Source organism: Gavialis gangeticus, unplaced genomic scaffold (assembly GCF_001723915.1).
Source record: "Gavialis gangeticus isolate Ggan-Ray unplaced genomic scaffold, GavGan_comp1, whole genome shotgun sequence".
Taxonomy (NCBI): Eukaryota; Metazoa; Chordata; order Crocodylia; family Gavialidae; genus Gavialis; species Gavialis gangeticus.
Window position 1 is genome coordinate 30,472,972 of NW_017729028.1, and position 14,854 is coordinate 30,487,825.

Genomic DNA, 14,854 nt, shown 5'->3' on the forward strand with positions numbered 1-14,854 from the left:
GACATCTTCAGGAGGAGACTGGATAGGCACCTGGCTGGGGTCTTATGACCCCTGCCACCCCCAATGCTCCTTCCTGCCCATGGCGGGGGGTCAGACTCGATGATCGGTCTAGGTCCTGGCTGACTCATTGATTCTGTGATCGCAGGCAGTCCTAGGTGGCTGGTGCTGGATGGCTCTGGGAGACCAAGGTTGCAGGCCATCCTTTCACTGCAATCTTGGCTGTTTTCCCAAGCTATAAAAGATCAGCCTGATTTATACTGAGATAAGAGACCCCCAAAAACCAGCTAGGGTGATGGAAGCAGTTCTGGGGTTTGCATAAACCAGGGATATGCCACACGGGGCTCATATTATGCAGACTCTACCGTAAAAGCAGTGCTGTTGATTTGAGTGGGGTTATTGGCTAAGTAACGTGCTACTCAATGTGGGGTAAGAGTGATGGAAGCATGCCTAGGTTTTTCCTCGTTCTGTTTGACGGCAGCGTCCCGTGGGAGGCATCATCTCTTGCGCAGTGGAAACAGCCTTGATGCATCAGCCCTTTCAGAAATGACAGTGCTAGAGCCCACGCTCTAGAGTTGGGTTGTGGGATTTAGAGCAGAGGATGTTAACGGCAGCATCCAAGTTAAGCATGGGTTTCATCTGTCCGTGTCCCCTCTTCAGGTCCAAGTGGATGCTATTGGATGCCATTAAACAGGGTTGTGTTTCACATCTGGGGCAGCTGCTGCTCAGAGCTGCTATGAGCTCCGTGCTTTGGGATTCCTCCGGGGCTTTCTTACCCCAAGGCACTGATCAAACACGACTGTGCATCACTGGGGAGTGGATCCCAAGCCATTCATTAAGGAGCTACGGCATGGTGGGGATTCTTTCCTCCCCTGATTTTTTTTCTGTCTCTGATCAAGTGCCAACCAGTGCCATTGGTGGGGCTGGAGTTGGGGTGTCCTTCCTTTCCCCTTTTCATTCTTCCAGCCACTCTGCTGCGATGTCTGACCTTGGCTTTTGTCAAGGAGCACTTTCCTCTGGAGCCAGTCACCTCTGCTTCATGGCTGGGGGATGCAGAAATTTGGGCCACCTGCCTCCAAGCTGGATACCTTTTGAAGCATCCCTGTGCCAGTTGGTCCAAGGAGTGCGGGGTTGTGCCAGAAAACAACTCTGAGAGGCACTGAACCACATGGCAGGTACCGAGAAATGACCCCTGTTGACACACAATGGCCCAGACAACACGGAGAGCCTTTTTCTTTCAGTCTGTGTTGTACTAATATCATTACAGGTTCACCCCTTTTTTATCTCAAGCTTATGGCAGGACCCCCTTTCAGACCATCACTCGTCCACTCTTTGCCTCCAGCCACCTCCAGGCTAAAAGCTGGCAGCTCTTTAATGGCATGCAGCAGCGCAGTACAAGCATTTCGGCCGGGCTGCATTTCCCTCTTCCTGGCCTGTTATCTAGGCAGTAGGCATCGACCTGATGCAATGCTGCATAAGACCTAAAGGAATAACCTGCCTCTGCTTTGAGGGCCATAAAGCGTTAAGACAAATCTTGGCTGGAGATGCCCGTTGATTTCTGTTTGCATGTTTTTAATAATGCCTGGGTGGTGGTTGCTTTTTTTTCCTGGCAGTGGTGAGTCTTAGCAGCCCAGATTGATGAAGAGACTTTTGCAACTAAAGCTACAAGGGGAAGGGAGCTCAGCAGAAGGCAACTCATGTGGAAGTTAAATGCCAGGGACGAGGACTTTGTTTATCTCATCTGAAAAATAACCCCTCCGGCCTCGCTCTTCCCCTCTCACCAGTGCCGTGCTGGTACGATCACAACACACTAGTGTTGGCTCGGCTGAAGAGCATCAGCGTTGGAGTTGCCCACCGTCCCTTGCTATATTGGGTTTCCCGTTCAAGGGCTGAGATGCTTTGCTTTGCAGGGTCTGCTGGGATCTCAGTCTGTGGTGGGGAGGTCACAGGCATTAGTCCACATTCTGAACTAAATTCCTCGACACTGCTTGAGGGAAAAGCGGTGGGCTGGGTGGAAAGCCTCACCGAACCAGCGGTTCAGGCTGCAACAGGCTCGTGCAGCCAAGCAGGTGTACGGAAGTGGGGAGAGATCTCCAGGGTTTTCCTATACATATCCAAATCAAAGGCAGTTTCATCATTTCCAGTGCCAGGTTATCAGTTGTGACCCCCACATCCTTTTCTGGGCTGCTCAGAGTCCATATCGAACGGCACCATCTCCTGCTCCCAGCTGATCTGCAACAGCACGGGACTCTGTGCCTCTCCGGCGTCTGATTGGAGTGTACTTGGCGGCTGAACTTCCGCGGCCTCAGAGCGTATTTATGTCTTTGAGATCCAGCAGACTCGAAATTCCTGTCCTGACGAGTGCGTCCGGGTTATCGGTTCAATCAGAAGAGTTAGCGAGACACCCCAAAGCTCCTCTCTGACCTCCTTGTTGTTTGGGCAGGGTATGATGTCGCTAGCAGACAAGCAGCTCCATAGCTGCCCTGCCTGCGTAGAGGGACAGAAGGAAAGATCGTTTGGCCTTTATTCCTTTCGAACCTACTTTGACTGGACACCGTAACTGAATTATTGATTTGCAGGTGAAAACGCGGCAATTGTTCAAGCAATTCCTCAGTTGAAGCAATTGCCTTCCTTACTTGTTGCTAAAAGGATTATTTGATTTGGACTGCTGTTCCATCAGGCTTTGTAAGGATAACATCTTGCTTTCGTTTTCTACGCTGTCATTTGTTTCATAGCAGCTAGCGTGGGGGCCTCACCGCCCTCTCGGGGAGAAAAGCAGCATTGCTTGACTGCATGATGTAGACCCTGCGCTGCCCACCAAGTGGAGATTCTCCTTTAGTTCAAGTGGCAGATTTGCGCCTTCGGCGTCAGAGGTGTCCCTGGCGTTCCTTGAAGTCCCGCCTGGCTGTTATTTCATTGCAAAGAGCCACATTGCAGGAACAGGGAAATACTGCACAATTGTATGTCTTAATAGCATCCTGCATATATGGGGCATGTTGAATAGTGCAATCTGCTCATGTGCATAAGAGCTGCCCAGCACTGGGCTCTCCCTCTACATTACCTGTGCTGCTTTACTGGATTATTGCTTAATTTGGGTGTCTGCTTACTGCTTCGGGGCTGAAACGCAACTCTTCGTGATGCCAGAGGCTCTAGATGAGCAGCTAATGAGCTCGCTTTGTGGACACGAATGAGCTATCATGCCCATGAAAGGGTCGTGTTAAAGGAGAGCTGAATGCTGGGGCTGAGCAGAAGGAACCGATATAGTGAGGCCTCCCCCTGCCCTTGGGTGCAAACACCTCGGGTGTCTGCAGAGCAGGTGTTGAAAGAAGTAATGAGCTAATGGCAGACATAATCTGAAAACTGAAACCAGATGGTGGCCTGGGCTGTGGTTCATGCAGTCCTGCAAGACGCTGAGGAAGGGGAAAAGGCGCAGGACCGGGAGTCGGATCCGATATGGGAGAGGGTTGTTCTGTGTGACTGGTCTCCACCTCCCTGACCAAGCCAGAGGGAAGAAACTGCAGAAATGGCACTAGGTGCATTAGGGATTTCAGACCTGAGTTGGCAGCAGAGTGGGTAACATGAGGCTGAAGCAGGAGAGCTGCTCCATGTGGCAGCATGAAGCGGGGAATAAGGCTCTTGGTCCGGTAAAGTACGGGCACATGGGAGGGACCTAGAGGGGGAGACGGGCAGGAGGATGGTGAGGGCGGGGGCCAGATCTGTGAGTTGGCTTGTGTGAGTTCACGGGAGGGATTTAGAAGTAGAAGAAGCTGTTTTACACTGGACCTTGAAGCAACTAAGCAGCTGGGGGTGTAGCGTGAGCTTGCAGGTGTGAGTGGGGTGCATAGTACTTCTCAGGGCCTGGTGTCTGCAGATCTGGGATATGGACAGGCCACACAGCCACCTCTGAGCCCCTGTTAACTGTGGGGTACACTAGATTTAGCAATCTGCAGGAAGCCCCCAGCTCCCTGATCAGTGCTGCACTGATTTATGCACCTGGCTAGGCGGGGTCATTGGAAAATCATTTAATCAACTTCAGCTTTACAGAGATAATTGCAAAAACCTGTCATAAAGTAGAGCCGACAGCACTGTTCACATCACAACAGGGATGCTGCTCCTGTGAGACTGCCAGAGCCCTGCGGCTTGGGGAGTCCTCTGACCTGGGAGGCAGGTGAAGAAGCTGATCCCTTTCTTGCCTGCAGGTGTTGGCAAATGGTCATCTGGGGCTCCCAGGCTGCATGGGAGCGAGCCGTGCTCCTGGTAAATGGAAGAGATCCATGCCGTAGCTGCTTTCTCCAGGGAGAAATTGCCGTCTCCTGCAACCTGCTGTAGATCTGCAGAGAATCTAGGAAACACGGGCAGGATCAGTTCAGCTTTTGCTGCCAAAACAAGTCTGGTAAGAATTATCCCCTTCCCCTGTCTCCAAGAAGCTTTTCCTTCTCCCAGGGTTTCTTTCCCCCGGTAGAGGTCGACTGTGTCTTTGCAGTGCTCCAAGCTCCTCTTTTACCTAGTGCCTGTCTCACTTAAAAGTTCATCTTCCATAAGAGCCCCAGGTACTAAAGCACCTAGCTGGTGAGCCGCATAGTCTTGTTTGCTGCCTTAAACTGCTCCGAGTACCACCCATCAGGAAAGGCATGGATGTGTTGGAGAGAGTCCAGAGGGGCGGCGATGCTGCTGTGAGTAAGGGGTTGGAGTAGCTACCTCCAGAGGTCCCTGCCAGCTTGTTGGGGATTGTCTGGCAGCGTTTAAAAAACTAATGTTATAGATATGAAGTGGGGGCATGAAGAATTGAAATTAGGAATAAGGCCAAAGACACTGACCTCAGGGCTACCCTTTCCTGGGTTAGACTACCGTAGCCTTATTGTGGAAAAGCAGACGTAGCGTGGGGACAGGAAGGGGATCTTGCCGATTTACAAGACATGGCTAAAGACTGCTTTGTGCCCTTGCTTTAGTGCATGTACTAGGAACTATAGATTATTTTTTTTGCCTTGTATGGATTTTGGCCAGGTGGATGTTATAGTAAGCTTAAAAGAAAAGGAAGCTTAGAGGAGCTTTTGAATTTGGTTAGACTCGATATTTCCGTTGTTACTAGAAAACCTACCCACTGAATTCCCTGATTTGTCTTTGGGAGCCAATAACAGAGGTGTATTTGGGTGGATTAGATGGTTTGGTATGTTAAAGTAATAATAATTCTGCGTCTTCCCCATTGGTTCAAGGTGAAGCATCGAACCCTTTCTTATTCCCTACAGTCTCCAACTTACACTGTAGTAATGGAAGTTGAAGCTGGGGCACACAACACCGAGACTGATTCCCAAGAAGGCAGGTGAGGGATCGTTGTCCAGTGGTTAGAGTAGAGGGATGGGCATCTGTACTTCTGTTTTTGTTTCTTATTTCTACCCTAACTTATCCTGGGGTATTGCTTTGCCTCATAACATCAGTCTCATTATTGCTTACCTACGACAGAAGTTTTTTTTTATAAGGCTTCAAGCCTCTACCGTGCGGTTGAGCCCTTCCACAGAAAGCGATTTGTAAGTAGAACTTATCATCGTTAGCTTCTCCTTCTGTGGCATCGCAGATGCCAATAATAGACACATGCACGGCCTTGGTCCAGCTCCTTCCTCTGCCCAGTGAACGTAAAAAGAAACGTTCCTTGTAGCTTGTGCAGTAGGGTTTTGTCTGCTCTGGGTTCAGATAGCCCAGGAGGCCGACCTGTCATCTCTTCCTTGGGGAGTCTGTTGCTTAGAAATCTTGCTGTCAGCATAAATTACGTCTGAGCTGCCGGTCCAGGTGTGTTTAGCCATCCAGACCTGCTTCGGCATCCTTTCTCTTTTGCTCTTACAGCTGAGGCAGAGCTATTCTCAGGAAGGGGCTTTTGTCTGCGCAGGAACTTGCTGCGGATAAACTCGATGCCAGCTCGGCTTTGTGGCTGCTGTAGACCAGTGACTTCCATTCCGTTGTCGGAAAGGACCTAGAGGCACCAGTGCCTGTCAGTGGTTTGAATGAAGGGTCTAGAAACCACGTCAAATGCACATGTTTGAACATTGTGAAGATGCCCATCCCGGGTACATCTGATCAAATTCCCAAATCTGGTAAATGTAGATGTCGCTTCTGCGTCACTCCCATTGCCCTGCCAATGCAAATAAAGGCATCGGTTCCAGGAGGGGAAATAGGAAGTACTTAGGGGGCTAAACACAGAGCGGCGTGCCGAGGATGCCTCTCGTACCATGGGGGAGTTGTATGCACCATAACCCTGCCTCCCATCTGCGAAACTGGATCCATGCTCACCTCCCGTCCTGCCTGGGGTATTGATGACTGATTTCCTACGGTTTATAAAGCACTTTCAAGGTGCGTTGCCAAGAGAATGCCAAGTGCTTTATTTTTAGCCCCTCTTAAAAAAAAATTGGGGCCTTTCTGTTCTGCCATTGATCTTTGCCTTTTTTATTCTCACAAAACAGGAATAAAAGTAAACATCGCCGGTGCTGGAAAAGAACCATTCGGTCTCATCCAGCTGGCTCTCATGAGGCCAATGCAGAGTTGTTCCCATGGGATATTCTTTTAAAGCGCTCTATCTGATTTAGTCTTCAATGCATCAGATGACACAGATGCCCCATTTTTTTTCTCCCCCTGCCTTCTTCATTGATCCAGACAGGTAGGGTTATTTTTAAATGTTCCTAAGTAAATTGAGTGCTGGATGGAGAGTGTGCAACTGTTGTTTTGGAAAGCCTTTATGGCTTGTGAGCTCTCGTTCTGTGCTGTAACAGGATGCGCTGAGTTCAGCTCAGATCAGGTAGTCTCTCTTTTAGGTGCTTATCCCTCCTACCACTACCACGGCATGTGTACACCCCAACACAAATACACCAGTGTTTGGAGTGACCTGGAGTGGTTGGCTGAGTTGGAGAAAGCCGTAGCTCACCTCTTAGTAACTTGTTGGTGCACCTGTGCTCTCGAGATCTAGGGCCTGTTCCTTGCTCTGCCACAGGCTTCTTCAACGACCATGGGCAAGTTGCTCAAACTCTTCCTGTCTCGGTAGCATGCGGAGTGCAGCTCCTACTGCCTTTCTCTCCCCTTTGGGTTGGTCTTTTTAAATTGCAAGTGATTTGGGATAGGGAGAGCTTTGCTCTCTGTGTACAGTGCCTAACTGATCTCAGCTGGAGCCCCCCGACGGCTTCCATAATCCAAATAATAATGTATAGCTGGAAATCAAAGGGAACAAAAATGAGAGCTGCTACTTTGTGCACTTCACAACTGGCTCATATCTTAAAAGGCCCACCAGACAACGGTGCACATATAATTTTTAGTTAGCACGTTATCCCCCACCCTGAGCACCAATACAAGGCCCAGGTCTAATTTCCAAGGCTAGAACATCCTGTCACCTGGGTGCTCCACGCCTTTTGTGTCTGCTTTGAAAGCTATTATATGAAATTAGCTTGCTGCTCAGGAAAGGCTGATATTAGCTCTGTATTAGGACTCTTACAAAGCCATTGATGATGATTTACTTGATGCATTCTTTTATTTAAGCTCTGAGGTATGGGGTAGAAAATGGAAGACTAATAGTCTCTGAGATTGCTTCCTGACTGAGTAGCAAAATTAGGTGGGCTTTTTTGGCAGCTCTCCTACTTTTCCTTGAGCCTCTGCAGTTCTCTTAAAATCTCAAGCAAGTGTTTCCCAGACAGGCCGACTGGCGGGGGAGCCAGGATTTTATTTTATTTTTTCCTTTCAGTAAACTTGCTGATGATACCAGCTTGCTAGGGAGCGAGGGAAGAGAGATGCGTGGTTCCAAGGCACAACAACAAGCTGAAATTGTAAAGCATATTCAGATCTGCTAAGCAACAGCATCGACACATTTAAACGCATCTCGCATTGAGTAATGTTGAGTGACATATTGGGAACAATAAAAAAAAGAAGAAGAAACAGCAACCTCAGACACAAATGCAGAGGACGGCTAAACCAGAGAGACAACGTAGACATCACAAGGGGCTTTGGATGAAGGCAGGGAAGCTCCTGCCTATGCAAAATGCACTGGAGAGATCTGCCCAGAAAGGCAGGATGCAGATTAAGAGCCAAGGTGTAGTAGTTGAAAAGCTGGTGTATTTTGAAGCCATATCTTGGGCCCATTTTAGATGGTCATACTGGGATTAATAAGATTAGCCCTGAGTAATTCAGAGGAGTTGAACAAAAGTGGGATGGCAGAGGCATTAACAAAACCATGTAGCAAAGGTACATTTGGGAGTGCCTGCTAAACCCTCCTTGTCTCCAGTGTGTGTTTGAATTTGTAGCACCTGCAGGTGGTAGCCCTGTGGTGACGGTCCTTGTCTGAAAACACAACATATTAAAAGCAATTCAGTTAATGTGACAATGCATTTGAAGCCTTTGTATTGCTGCTGTGCACAAGTCAGCTTGGTATTTGCAGCCACAAGAAGGCCAACTTCTTGGCAAGCTTTGTAAAGGTTTAGGCATTTATTCAGAGAATGAGAATATCTGTAATTGCATCAGCTGGGTGGAAAAAAAAGGAAGTAAAGGAGATAGATAAACCCTTGCTCTTCAAGGCATACACCAACTGCTAAGAGATTGGAGATAGGAGGAAACTTTTATCTGATCGTGGAACGTGTCCCTTATTAAAAAAAACGGGTAATGGTCATGTGGACTACTGGTTTGATCTAGTAGTGGTTTTTGTTATTAGACCCTGGACAAATTTTGTTATTAGACTCTAGACAGGCAGCCTGACAACTCCCTGCAGGGGGTTGAAAAGAGGAGGGAGCTAGACTGGTCTCAGTGGGGGCAGATGACAGGACAAGGAGCAATGGGCTCAAGCTGAAGCAAGGGAAGTTGAGGTTGGATATTAGGAAAAAAATTATCACTTGGAGGGCAGTGAAGCACTGGAACAGGCTCGCCAGAGAGTTTGTGGACTTTCCATCATTGGAAGATTTTATCACTGAGCTAGACAAAGCCTTGGCTGGGATGATGTAGTTGGGGCTGGTCCTGCTTTGATCAGGGGGTTGGACTAGATGTGGTCTCCTGAGGCCCCCTCCAATCCTCATTTTCTAGGATACTATGAAATGTCAAGTGCGATTGGAGTTTTTGCACTGCTCTTAATGACTTTGGCGCAAATCCGGTCTAACTGGTTGACTTTGGCCATGATGCTGGCGTTTGCTAAGACTGCTTGGAAGTTGCCAGTGTCCACGGCTGTAGGACTTGGATCTCTTTAACCTGGTATTGCAGACATCTACTTCCTGAGCTTTGAAAGATCTTCCTGTGTTGTAAGGCATCCAATACAACGCTTGAGTTGTCCTGCTATTTTAGATACAGCTCCCCTGTCTTGGGGATGGGCTCAGCAACCCCTCAGGTCTCATCCGTCTCTCGTTGTCTGCGATTCTCTCCAGTGCAGTGTACACAGTTTGTTTGCTGCAGTATTAATGATCAGTTGTGATGCTCGGATTATGCACGTTTTCGTTACTCGATTACTTTCATGCTAATTTTTACCTGTTCCCAACTGACAGCAATAAAAAATATTCAAGGACTAAAGGATGCCAGGGCTGCTATGAAGGATTTGAAGCAAGCCTTGTGCCTAGTGACTGCAGTGTGCGCGCTGTATCTAGCCGTTGCCGCCTCGTGTTTTCCTCTGCTCGGAAAAGGCGAAGTGAGCAGGGTTTGGGTGAGTCAATCCGTGTGTGGGAGACTTCAAAGGAACACCTAAGTGCTGCAGGAGGTAGCAGCAATGAGTCGGTAAGTGCCATGAAGCTACGGGGTCACCTTGCATCGCTGCAGGTATTTTCTTTTGAAGGAGGAAGATTATTCATTACTTGCATTCTGGCAGCATTAGAAGTCCCTCTCCTCCCACCCCTTCTTCTCATCAGGATCAAGCGCCTGCTGTGCTGGGCATAGACGCAGGAAGGCGCAACCAAGATGTGCACAAACAGACAGCGTGGCGTAGTGGACAGAGCACTGGATTGGGACTCGAGAGACTTGGTTTAGGTTCCTTGTTCTGCCAGCGGTCCCTGACCTTTGGGATAGAGATACCAGGGCACCTGGCATAGGAGGCAGCAGATTGGTCTTGACCAGCTCTTTGCCAGGAGAAGGCTCCCCTAGAGGAGAGGAATGCTGTTGGCCACTTCAGGTCACTTTAAGGCCACATATGGGTTGGCTCGTATGGCAAAAAGGGTCATTAGTGCCATGGAGAGTCCAGTCTATGGGCAAATGGGCTCACCCTACTCATTCATGCTGTTTCCTGCAGATGCTCCATTGCTCACATCCAGCCCTTGCCTCTTGGAAGGGATTCTCGTAGGCCACTAAGCCAAAAGCTTCCTAGTCCGGCTGGTCACCCTCCTTCACGTTGCACTTGACTTTTTGTTTGTAATGTGGTTGGACCCAGCTGGCGGTACAGGGTGTTTTGTTCCATTCTTGCTTTTTTTTTTTTTTTTTCTTCTCATGCCGTGTGCCTGTGCAAGCTGGAAGCTCTGTGAGGAGCGAGGAAACGTGCCTGAAATGCACAGCCGAGCAGGGGATTCTTCCAAATGTCTTGTTCTGTTCAGGGGTATGACTAGGACTGCAGCAAGCCTGGAGCATAGCTAACCATGGGAGCGATCTGTGGGCCTGGAGAGCAAATACCAGACAGCTTTTCACAAGCTGTATTCTGTTGTTTGAATAGTCGTGGCTCTTCGATACCCTTCTGGATCAGGCAGTAAGGGCTCAACTTAGCTTTCCTGCTTGTCTCTGTGTAGCCATGGTTTCAGCAGTGGGCTCTCCTCCATAACAAGGGACGGCTGGATCTTTCAGGATGCGGAGCTGGTCTCCATCTCCTGTGCCCTAGCTGGCCCTGCTGTTGTGAATAAGACAAGGGCTCTGTTTCTCACTTCGGTCCATTGGGCCTCACACTGCCCAGCTGTGCCCATGGGTGACCGTAGACAAGAGGTGGTGAGGCTTGCATGACGCTTGCTCTCAGGTTGCGTGGGTATAGATGCAATAGAAGCATAAAATACTACTGGTGTTAGTATTTAGGATTACTTGAGCAGCATCCACAGTATGTGCCATGCACAGTGGCTCTGGGTGGTTTCCAAGCTCTGGAAATATGCTTTTGCATCGTTAACAGTTCAGAGCATTAGTCAGAAGTGGACCTGTCCTAGGCCCTGTGCTTTCCCTGCACAGGAGCTGATAAATACAATTTTTCTTCGCCCTCTTGCAGAGGGGGTTTACCCTAAAATCTGCTGTGACAACTGTCATCCCGAAGACCAAGAGTTCTAGTTTTTTGTGTGTCTGTCTGTCATCACAAAGGCTTTTGCATGTGTTTTGTTACAGGGTCGTAGCAGCAGCAGCAGTCTTGGCTCCTTTGGTAGCTGTTCAGACATTTGCAAAGCTCCTTTGATGTTGCATGCCTAGGTCTTAGCCAGTGGGTCATCTCACGTCCCTCCAGTATTCACTGGGGCTCTGTGTGTCATGGGTGTCTTCAATAGAAGCGTCTTCAGGAGACATTCACAAGGTGACACCCAGGCTTTTATGTCTTTAGGATACATTCACCTGAAAGCCCCTTGAAGCAAGTGATTGTCTTGTGTTGTGTTTATACAGCCAATATAACGTGGTCCTTGACTCGTCTTCCCAAGTCAGTGATTCTCAACCAGAGAGAAAATGAGGGCTGGAAGGGATCTCAGGAGGTCACATCTAGTCCAACCACCTGCTTAAAACAGGATCATCCCAGCTGAGGCTTTGTCAACCCAGCTCTTAAAAACCTCCAAGGATGGAGATCCCACAGCCTCTCTGGGTAACCCTTTCTAGTGCTTTACCAGCCTCCTAGTGAGAAAGTTCTTCCTAATATCCAACCTCAACTTCCCTTGCTGTGACTTGAGCCCATTGCTCCTTGTCCTGTCATCTGCCCCCACTGGGAACAGCCCAGCTCCATCTTCTTTGCAACCCCCTGCAGGGAGGTGAAGGCTGCTATTCAATCCCCCTCGGTCTTCTCTTCTGCAGACTCAATCAGCCCAGTTCCCTCAGCCTCCCCTCACAAATCATGTCCCCTAGCCCACCAACTATTTTCATTGCCCTCCATTGGACTCTCTCCAATTTGCCCACATCTTTTCTATAGTGGGAGGCCCAAACGTGGACTCCAGGTGTGGCCTCTCCGGTGCCAGATAGAGAGGAATAATTACTTCCTTTGCTCTGTTGGCAGGACTCCTACTAATGCAGCCCAGGATGCCATTTTTTACAGCAGGTGCACACTGCTGCCTCATAATCAGCTTCTTGCCCACTGTAATCCCCAGGTCCTTTTCTGCAGAGCTGCTGGTTATCTAATCAGTCCCCAGGATGCCTTGAGACCCTTTTGGGGTGCCCTGGGATGCCGCACAATATTAGCACCATTAGTTGTGCCAACATGATTCACAAGTTGACCTCACCGATTTCAGATAAGAATTCAAAGTGTAAAAATAATTATTCTGCCCTATTTAGATTGTGGTCTTGGAGTCCTTTGCAACAGAACAGTCCTTTGCTCTGTTGTTTTATCATAGTCATAAAATGAGTGAAAAGTAAACACTGGCACTTTCTGAGGGGGGGTCTTGAGCCTATCAAGGGGTGCCTCGACTCTAAAAAGGTCGACAACCACCGTCCTAAGTGCTACACAGTGCAAGTACGACAGGATAATAATTCATTTCTTGTCTTAGCTAGATGGCAAGACCAGATGTTCAAACTGGAGCAAGAGAGGGGGAGGAGAGGGATGATTTTTGGGGATCGGACTAAGGATTTGCTCTGTGTGTGTGTGTGTGTGTGTCCATAAAGAGTCAAACCCGTAGGATGGCATGCGAGGCCACATCTAAGCTAAAAGCTCTTTTAGGTAGTCCCACGAGGCAGTCAGCTTTGCCAGGTTGAATACCCCGCTTTCTTTTCCCCAGGTTTCCTCATGTAATGTATTAAAGGGCTTGGCAAGAGACATTTTTCAGGCTTTTATTTATTTTTATCTTTTTACCTGGAGCACTTTGCTCTGCTCGCGCTGCAACAGCGAAGTGTGCTGAGAGCAGGGGGAGAGGGCGCAGCGCCTGCGTGAGATCTCTTGCTTTTCCTTTTTCGCATTACGAGAACGTGGAGAGTCCAAGCGGGATTGTGGCCCTGTGGTGCTCGGGGGTGCCAGCCTCTGCCAGGAGATGCCATCCGGGAAGACGAGCGACGTCTGCAAATTTTTTAAATAATTACCAAGAAATGAAGCAATGAAAAATAGAAAGAGCAGGAGCCAGCCCACCCCCGTGTGCCCCTCCAAGTGCTGGGAATTGAGAGACTTTTCTCATAAGCACGGATCACACAGTGGATCATGGGGCAAGCTTTAGAGATCAGCCCTTCAGTGAAATGAAGGTGGAGAAGCAGCTTGAATGAGGCACCTGGGAAGGGACAGGTTGATTGAGCTTGGTGTACCGCAACGTAGGGAAGCCACGATGGGATTCAGAGAGCAGGGGGTGAGCCGATCGGAGAGCCAGCCCGGAAAGGCGATCGCGGCAGCTGACTGGTGTACGGCCGCTTCTGTATCCTGCAGATGTTCATTATCAATTCTGTTTATGCCACGGGGAGTTTTCTAGTCTGCAAAACTGACACTGTTTTAATAGACAAAGACATTTTGAGCACAGCGCATCTGCCTCGCGATGCTGCAGAGCAACCTCCATGCTGCAGCCCCACTGGTCAGGCTGTTGCTTAATGGTTTTTATTTTAAGGCCCCCATTTTTCATTCCGAAAAAAGCACTTCTGAGCCAGGAATCCTGTCCATTGGCAACACTTCTCATCCGCCTTGCAGCAGCTGATTGACCCTGCCTCGCTGTCTGTAACATCTTAGATTGCCTAGATGAAGGGTGTGCAGGAGCTTCCTTTTGTTTTGCAGGGTCCTGAAAGCATTTCACAAACTCCACGCAGCATCACGGAGATGCAGCCAGCTTTGGGAGGCAACACAGGAAGTTGCGCTATGTGGCAGGACAGGAAACCTTGGCTGTAGGCAGCTGGATTGAACTTTGGTATGTAGGACACAGGACCATAAGACTGGAAGGAGATGCCTAGGTCAGTAAGTCCCGTGCCTATATTTGCAGACAAAACCCTCCTCTACGAACATCACCCACAGCCACATGGAGCAATATCCAAGAAAGCCTGAAGCACCAGGGTGCCCTTGAAATGAAATGAAATGAAATGCTTTCTCATGAGGGGGTAGTAAAGCACTGGAACAGGCTCCCCAGAGCAGTGGTGGACTCTCCATCCTTGGAGGTTTTTAAGATCCAGTTAAACAAATCCTTGGCTGGGATGATGTAGTTGGGGCTGGTCCTGCTTGGAACAGGGGGTTGGCCTAGATGTGACTTCCTGAGCTCCCTTCAACCCTCATTGTCTTTGAAGCTATGAAATCTGTGCAGAGCAGAGGGGACGTCGGGTTCAGAGGTCTTGTCTGAATGACCCCTGTGCACTGGTGTCACTTGTTCCCATCTGGGAAATCTCCAGCCTTCTCCTAGACTTGGATCGCTCTCCTTGGGGCCGCACTGTCCCAACACCTAGAAGGATGCAGACCGTGCTATTCACTGCCTGTGCCACCGTCATCCCAGTGCAGGCTCCTAAATAAGTCAGGCACCCACACACCTTTTTGAGGATCAATGCTTAGGGCTTCTCCAACATGTTAAGTGCGGTTCCTGTCCCAACAGGCTCACAGCTGAAGGGCAAACAGGAAAGGGAAGAGGAATGACAACAGATCATTTATACACCTTGGCTGTTTCATAGTTTCTAGGGTCGGAAGGGACCTGAGCAGATCATCTAGTCCGACCCCCTGCCGTGGCAGGAAAGAGTACTGGGGTCAAACGACCCCAGCAAGGTGTTCATCTAACTTCCTCTTAAAAACCCCCAGGGTAGGAGCCTGCACCAC

The 14,854-nt window shown here is 49.1% G+C and overlaps 1 protein-coding gene across 2 annotated transcripts in view; it reads left to right on the plus strand.

The window, feature by feature from the left end:
- Positions 1-14,854, plus strand: part of EXTL3 (exostosin like glycosyltransferase 3) — a 231,004-nt gene that overhangs the window by 117,786 nt on the left and 98,364 nt on the right. The window contains exon 3 of one of the 2 annotated variants that reach the window (XM_019520885.1): positions 4,197-4,390. The exons of the other annotated variant lie outside the window; for it this stretch is intronic. The gene's annotated coding sequence lies outside the window, so the exon portion shown is untranslated. The remainder of the gene's footprint in view (positions 1-4,196; positions 4,391-14,854) is intronic. 2 annotated transcript variants of the gene reach the window in all.